At 56.4% G+C, this 6,302-nt stretch overlaps 1 protein-coding gene across 5 annotated transcripts in view; it reads right to left on the bottom strand.

Moving 5' to 3' along the window:
* Positions 1-4,852: 4,852 nt before the first annotated feature.
* The window catches only part of PEMT (phosphatidylethanolamine N-methyltransferase), a 55,044-nt gene continuing 53,594 nt past the window's right edge, over positions 4,853-6,302 (bottom strand). For 4 of the 5 annotated variants that reach the window (XM_090151323.1, XM_090151322.1, XM_031606860.2 and 1 more), the window contains exon 8: positions 4,853-6,254. The gene's annotated coding sequence lies outside the window, so the exon portion shown is untranslated. The remainder of the gene's footprint in view (positions 6,255-6,302) is intronic. The other variant, XM_090151321.1, reaches the window with a different exon arrangement.

The following is a 6,302-nucleotide window of genomic DNA, read 5'->3' as shown; positions in this document are numbered from 1 at the left end:
CCGCGGTCTCCGCGTTATATGGAGGATGCAGCGCCCGCCCCTCGGCGCGTCACGGCCCGGGGCTGAGTCAGTGCCGCCCCGCCCCGCCCCGCACACGGCGCGGTTCCGTCCCGCGGGCGGTGCGGCTGTGGGTGCGGGTCTCGGCGATCCGCCCGCCCCAGACGGGGAGCGGAGGGTCCGGGACGCGGAGCAGAGACCTCGGGGAGCCGCAGCCCGGCTTCGTTTCGCGCTTACAGTCCCGTGCGTGGGATAAGAAGCAGAAATGGCGCTTTTTGGGGAGTTCGGGGCACAGCGCAGGAGTGGGAGCCGAGAGTCGGGGTGCCGCCAGGTGCTGCAGCCCTGAAAGGGGGACTTTGTGCTTTTTGTTGGGATCCCGACCCGAGCTCTGCTACCCCAGGCTGATACAAGCCCGTCCTCAGCTCCTTCCTCAGCCCTGTCCCGAGCCCAGTCTCGGCTCGACCCTATCCCACTCTCAGCCCATCCCGACCCTATTCCCATCCCCACTCCAACCTGTCCCTCTCCCCATCCCGACCCCATCCCAGCCCCTGCCCGCACCCCGCCGCCTGCAGCCCCTCCCGCCCCCGCTAGAGCGCGGCCGAGGGCCCCAGCGCGGCTCGGGCTGAGCCTCCCACCCGACCCCCCCGAGGAGGACACGGCTGCACCCCGGACCCGCAGCCCCCGGGGCGGTGAAGGATGATGCTCGTGGGAATGCAGGGATGCTCCTGCCGGCGGCTGGCTCTCACCGGAGATAGGTGCGATTGAGAAACTTTGGATGAACAACACCTCTGAGGGTGTTCAAACAAACAAACACAGCGACTTTGCAAAAGTCGATGCTTAAACGTGGTTCCGAAAAGCGGAAGCTCCACCTGCAACATTGCACGGGTCTCAGGGACGGGTGGAAGCTGGAATTTGTGGAGCACGGGGCATTTCAGCAGCACTGCTGAGGAAATGGATGCTGCTGAGCTGACCGTCTCCTCTGGGGGTGTTCTCGCACTTGGAGGTTAATTTAAGCGCTCTCCAATGGTTTATGGAGGAGCTGCAGCTGTGAGGCAGCAGCCGAAGAGCCGCAGCTCTGGCAGAGGCTGTGGGACGTGGTGTGGATGGGACTGAGCCCGTATTGATCCGAGTGCGAGGCAGAGAGCAGCGCCAAGGGCCCATTATAAAGCACAGATGTATCAACCCAAAGTAACGAAAAGATCATTTAATTGTAGCAGCTGACGGAGAGCAGCAGGAGGAATAAGAAGTGCCTACCTCTGGGGGACAGACACATCAAATACCTTGATTAGATCTTGCTGGTAACCGTACCCCTATTAATAGTGCCAGGAATGGGTAAAAATAGCCTGCTCGAAGCCTTCTCTTGGGCTAGCAGGCTTTAGCAAATGGAAAATCCATTTCTCCAAAGGGCTCTTTGGTGACAGCAGAGGTGTGGGCTGGGTGTGGGGGTGCAACAGGAGCCGTGACCCCCGGGTATGAGGAGTGGGATCGGGGCTGGCAGAGCCCACATCCACCATCCATCAGCCCAGGGCGCAGTACCCGAGGCTCTCTGAGAATCACGCAGAGCCAGAGCAGAGCAGCATTATGAGGCATTAAGCCTCAGTCCCCCAGGAGCACCTCAGCACTGCCGGTGCACACAGAGCACGCTCGCTTGCATCCTGTGATGGATGAGCACAGCCCCACCTCGCCGTGAGGCAGCGCCTTCCCACGGATACGGCTGTCAAAAACCCACCGCCTATTTCTGAGCTGGCTGCAGATTGCCTGAGCCCGAAGCAGGGGCAGCTATGGCAGCATTTCCTCCAACTGCAGTCCAACCCACCCCGGTGGGTGCTGGCTTTGCAGGCTTTGCAGGATGCGGGCCCTGTGCCTGCTAACACTCTGCATGAAGCCTGCAGGTTGGGGGAACTTTTTTCTGCAACCCAACATCCTCAGCACCGATCGCTCCCTGCTGTTCTCAGTGTTTCTTTTCACCCATCCATGTTTCTACCTCAAACGGAATTCCACGAAAGTGGCACAAATGGGCAGAACGTGCAGCTCCCCAGGGTTCCACCCGGACACGCTGTGCCAGTGGAGGTGTAGGAAGCAAAATGTACCAGAAAGCTCTGAGCGTGCATAGCACAGCTGAGCCTGGAAGAGGAGACCTGGAGGGACGCTCGGAAAGGAACAATTGCATCAGCACACGGCTCTGCTTGCTGCTGGAGACAAGAGGTGTCTGCACCAAGGGCTGTGCTGCTTCCCATGAGTCCAAAGGGTTAAAAGATGAGAAGGGACTGTGTCAACCTGGGGTTGTTCTTCATTCCCTATATTATTAGCTTGTCTCATTTTATTAAATCCCCTTTATGGCTTTTCAAAAGAAGCATGTAATTCACAACATATAATTTTTTCCCAGATGAGATGCAGGGCAGCAGTGGGCTGCTGTGTCTCTGAGCATCAGGGGCTGCTTTCCTTCCTTCACCCTCCTACTTTTTTTTTTTTTTTTTTTGCAACACTTTTCATGTCTCCTGTTTACCCTTGTGGTTTGATCAATAGAGAGTTTGAAAGCCAGAGATGCCTCAAATCTCCAACTATTGTGTGCATAGAATCAAAGAATCACCACCAAGGTTGGAAAAGACCTCTAAAATCATCCAGTCCAACCAGCACGGCTCCTGCTGTGGCATCACATGTGCATGAGGCAGCTCTGTGCCCTGCTCTCCTGGCATTCTGCATCCTCTCCTCTTCTCCCATCACTTCTTTTGATGGGCTTCTAATTATCATGACTGGGATGGGACCCAGCTCACAGCTGTGCCATGTGCTTGGAGCGGCCAAGCACTGCACAGGGCTCAGCTTCACAGCCCAGGGACAGCAGAAGCATCTGGATCTGTACCCAACTCCAGCAGCACCTGCTCACTTCTGAGGAGCATCAGCCACCCAGGGATTAGAGAGAAATGTCACCTGTAACCGGACCTGGGTGGCTGCAGGCCTGGAATATAGGGCATGGGGGAGAGAGAGGCTCGGTGACCCCAGCAGTTGCGTTGCTGCACATTTCAGGAGGGTTCCCATGGAAATGGCAGCAGCTGCCAGGGCAATGGGACAAAAATAAAAGGCCTTCAGATGAAAGCAGAGCCCAAGAGGCAGCAATCAGAGATGGGATCTCCAGGCTGTGGGGCTGCTCAGCACCGGCATCCAGCTGCAGGCAGCCGCTGTGAGGATGAGTCCCATCACATCCCTTCCTCCGGGGCTCTGATGAAGCAGTCAGTGCCCAACCTGCTCCTGAAAGCCCACGTACTGCTGGGCAGCGCTGTGCTCAGTCCTCTCTTCCTTCCGCACCAAACCCCAACTCACCCACTGGTGCCAGACCAACCCACACCCCCTGCATGGCCACACTGATCCTCAGCGCTGGGAAACAGTGCAGGAGCACCTGCAGAGTCCTGGGGCCTCATTCCCCTCTTGCTGTCCACACTGCTAAATTGCCAACTCAGCAAAAATCCCAGCCAGGACCATGCGGGAACGATGCGGGGTTGCAGCCACTGCCAGCTCTGCTGATGTGAGAAGTGCTCGCTCGACTGCGACTTGTGTTTGTTCTCTGTTACTGCCTAATAGTGTTTGTGTTCCACGTAAGGGCCGATAGCCTTTTCTCCCTAAGGTGAGGGAAGTGCAGTGCTGGACGCAAGCAAACATTGCAAACAGGTGATGGGTGGTCGCTGTGGAGTGTGGGGCTCCAGGACTGCTTGTCTGGCTCTGATGCCTCCAAGGAAGAGCAATCAGGATGCAGCCCAATGTGCCCCTTCAGAGGGGATCCCAGCAGTGCCATGCACTGCAGCAACTTGGGTTTGCATGGGTAGTTGTCCCTAAAAAAACATCCCATGGAGTTTGATGTGTTCAATACCACATGCATACAGTACCACGTGCGCATGGAGCTCGTGCAGCGTTGGCACAGAAGGGGAATGTGGGCAGAACCCCGCTGACATGTGACTGAGGGCAGCGCTGGGGTCCGTGCTGTGTGGGGTGAGCAGGGGCACAGCGTGCAGTGGCCGCACTGACCTGGCTGTCCCTGCTGCCAGCAGTTGTCATTTAACCAGCTCCTCCTTTTCTGGTGTTTGCATTGGAGAAATGCACCGAGCGCAGGGAGTTATCTGCTGTATCTGCACACGGCCTCGTGCCACTTTTCCCCAAGGCTGCAAACAAACTGCTGTGCCAAGCCTGAACATCACAGCACGCCCTGCGTGGCACCAGCAGTGTGAAATTGGGCACAGCCCCAGAGATGAGCTGTAGGGAGAGGGAAGAGTTGGGTGTGAAGCACCCACTGCAGCACTGAGCCCCTGAGCCTTTGGGATGCCGTGAGTTTGAGAGGGAGCATGGCCCCATCAGTGGGTTTATGGCAGTACACACCATCCTGGGGTGGTTATCCTGGCTGGGGACAGGAGCTGTGCAGCCAGAGGTCCCCATCCTTGTGGTGATCCCTGCACTGGGAATGAGGCAGCACCAACACGGCTCTCGCTGTGTTCCTGTGAAGCAATCCTTCCTAACAAGCACAGCAGCTCTTCTGCAAACACCGATTTCACCTCTCAATAGATCTGAATTTATTTGCACGAGTGACTTCGAGCCTGGATTGGCAACTCTGACACAAATGTCTGCACAGTGCAATGGATCCTCTCCTTGCTGGTTGCTATGGCACTGGGCTGCTTTAGCCTCTGTCTATAAACATTCAGTGTGGAGGGGATGTGGAAACTTATCTAAAAATAAAATACTATGCCCAAGTCTTTAGGAGGAAGGTCGTCGAGATACCAATAAAAAAATAATCCTTGTGCAATGGCTCAGAAACAGAAGCACAGCATCCCTGAGCCCTGCTGGAGGAAACAGGAAAAGAAAGAAAAGAAGAGAAAGAAACCGACACTTTTAATTCCCGTTGAGCAATGCTGGAAGGGTGAGTTACAGCCGGGCACGAGCAGGAGGGAATGGGACTGACGTGCTGGGAGAAGAGAGGACCTTCTCCAGAGGGGATGTTGTGATGCTGGGACGAAGCACGGCGTCACTACAGGACCAGACTCAGCCCGTGTCCCCGCGGGAGCCGGGAGCATCGCTGATCCCTTCCCTTTAGATTTTGGTGGCTTTTTTTTTTTTTTTTTGGTCATTTATAGCTTACTTCTCAAACCGTTCTGGGAATCTGTAAACATTGAGTATGGGGCTGTGGCATCAGCCCTGGGACCTTCTTTCTGGAGCCAGATCCAACAGCAGGGATGAGCCCAGGCTGCGTTTCATCCCGGCTGGTTGGGGCAAGGCACTGTGCGGTGGGATGGTGGGCAGAGCCTCGTGTGGCCGTGGGGAAAGGAGGAGATGCATGGGGTTGGAGGGGCTGGATGGGGTTTGCCCCTGGGGCCCAGAGAGCCATGGGGCAGTGGGGCACCGGCACCAGGGGACTGCTCACTCTGCTGATGGGGACTGAATCTTTCCATTGGTCTTTTCCACTTCCAACCTGGTTTCTCCATGCTGGGGCTTTGCCGTGGTTCAGCTGCCATTTCTCTGTCCTCTTGGGCAGTGGTTTAGGTGGGACATTCACATCTATGTGCCTTGCTGTCCCCTGTCTGGGAGACTTTGCAAATAGCACAAAGATGCTACAGAGCTCTGCAGCGGTGGGAAAGCACTGGGGTGGACAAGGAGGTCTCTCTGCTCTGGACGGGTGTATGGTCAGATCTGCAGCAGCTGCCCTTCTTCCTTCCCCTGCAGTTTGAGACCTGCATGGGGCACCACTTTGATCAAGCCATGCCTCTTTGGCAGTGTCTGTTTGCTACAGAGGATCAGTGAGCTGTGCCCTCCTCTCCACGTCCAGCCTGCAGAGTGAGCAACGAGGTCCAGTGTGCTGTCCAAAAAGCACAAAGTGTCCAACGTTGAGGAATGGCTGTCCAATGCACCCCATCCTTAGCAGCTGTAGGCATGGAGGATCACCTGCTGCCATGCTGCTGCATGCTCAGACCTTGCATCCAAAAGGCCCCTGGTGCCTCCATCGCTGTTCTGCCCTCCAGGCTGGTGCTGGAGCTGGGTTGCTTCGTGCCTGCAGATCTTCAGCTGTCAGTGTGGGAGGACAGGTCGGGGGGCTGAATGGGGCTCTCCAGCTTCTGTGCCGTGCTCACACTGTTCCTCTGATGGCTTCCAAGACTGCAGAGTGCTCAGTTGGCTCATTAGGGGTTGCTGGGCTAATTACTAGGAAACATCTCAGTAGGAAAATGGGCAAATTGGACAGCACAAGGCACAGCAGGGCACACTGCACTGAGGTGTCTGAGGCACTGCATTGTGAGAGGCAAAGAGCAGAGCCTGGTAAGGACCTCGTGCAG

Source organism: Phasianus colchicus, chromosome 16 (genome assembly GCF_987193195.1).
Source record: "Phasianus colchicus chromosome 16, bPhaCol1.hap1.1, whole genome shotgun sequence".
Classification (NCBI taxonomy): domain Eukaryota; kingdom Metazoa; phylum Chordata; class Aves; order Galliformes; family Phasianidae; genus Phasianus; species Phasianus colchicus.
The sequence above is the reverse complement of the archived record's forward strand: the minus strand, read 5'-3'. Positions and strand labels throughout refer to the sequence as shown.